This window comes from Cucurbita moschata, unplaced genomic scaffold, assembly GCF_002738365.1.
Source record: "Cucurbita moschata cultivar Rifu unplaced genomic scaffold, Cmos_1.0 Cmo_Scf00077, whole genome shotgun sequence".
Classification (NCBI taxonomy): domain Eukaryota; kingdom Viridiplantae; phylum Streptophyta; class Magnoliopsida; order Cucurbitales; family Cucurbitaceae; genus Cucurbita; species Cucurbita moschata.
This window is the reverse complement of record NW_019268593.1, coordinates 916515-917951: the sequence shown is the minus strand read 5'-3', so window position 1 is coordinate 917951 and position 1437 is coordinate 916515. Positions and strand designations below refer to the sequence as shown.

Sequence of the window (1437 nt, the reverse complement as noted above, 5' to 3'; positions counted from 1 at the left end):
GGGCATTTGGTCTAGTGGTATGCTTCTTGCTTTGGGTGCAAGAGATCTCGAGTTCAATTCTCGGAATGCCCCTCAAAAAGAAAACAAAGCACTATTTTGAAATGAAACAAAAAAACAAGGAATGCGTGTGCATTGCTTCAACTTATATAAATTTCATATATAGACTAGCAATTATAAGAATTATAGATCGACTACAATGGCATTTGGTCTAAGTGGCGTTTTGGGTGTGAGAGGTCTCAAGTCAAAATGCCCCCAACAATATTATATCAAAATGAATTAAGCAAGATAATATGATTTAAAATGTGGATTTTAAACATTGAACCAAGAACATGAGAGTAGAGATTGATCCAAGAACATGAGAGTAGAGAATGAAACAAATTCTTGGAAGAATAAAGATCGTCTCCAGCCCGACTTTAAAAAGAGCATTACACAAATTGTTCGATTATATTCTTTCTAGGAACTTTTCATAACCGATGAAGAGAGCTGTCACCTTGAGAACTTTTCATAATTGATGAAGAAGTTTCAGAGAGCCATAGGTTCGAATCCTATCACCTTGACGTGGTATTCTCAGGGGCCGAAGTGCAAAGCCCCATAGCCTCTCCGTGGTCAAGAAGGCAGTCTCCTTTTCTATCACACGCAGTCTCCCTTTCTTTGTAGTATCAGTCATGCTATTTCAATAGCTTGAAGTCATGATAGCCTCTCCACCGGTTATGAAGACTCCTTCGGCATCAATGTGCTCCAATGAAAGAGATCAGACCCTTTCCTAAACCAGAACCGGGCACAAAACGCCGAGGAGAAAGTCGAAAGCAAGCTCTTTTCGCGTATACGCAATTTTGAAACCCAATTAGCTCACGAACTGTCTCCTCAATCCTAGCGAGTATGAGTGCTTGGTAGGAGAGAATGTCAAATGAGAAAGACATTCGATTACGGCAACATTCGCAACTACCAAAGTGCACTAAACCTAGTAGAGATCTTCGACCTAACGATAATGGAACTTCAAGCCCATTTAATCAATCCGCTTTGTATCTTATTGTTGACCGAATCGAATGCACGCCAGGCCTAAATTGTCTCTCAGTCACCCAAAGAGGAAAGGAAGATCAGATCTGAAGTTTACGAATCAAAGAGAAAGTGGATATGAGTTCTACACGCTTTCATTTTCAAAAGCTTCGTTTGCCTACGGTACTTTATTCAGGATCTGAATTCCTTGATCATTTCCTTGGTGGATAACACAAATGAAATCGTTTCCCTGACCCCCCATCTTATGAGCCCATTCTTGTCTTGTTGGTTTGTTGTACTATTCTATACCTCTCTCGATTGATAGAAAGATGTTCGGGAGCTGGGAGGGCCTATTGTGAGGGAACTTTCCTTTTCACGGTAGGCAAAGGTAAAGCGGGAGCTGCATATGTCCATGGTGATCAAGGTAGAGCGACTTCTTCT

General features: G+C 40.9%; 1 non-coding gene across 1 annotated transcript; it reads left to right on the top strand.

The window, feature by feature from the left end:
- Window positions 1-72, top strand: TRNAP-UGG. The gene has a single exon. It is a non-coding gene; the product is annotated as a tRNA-Pro (tRNA).
- Window positions 73-1437: the final 1365 nt, after the last annotated feature.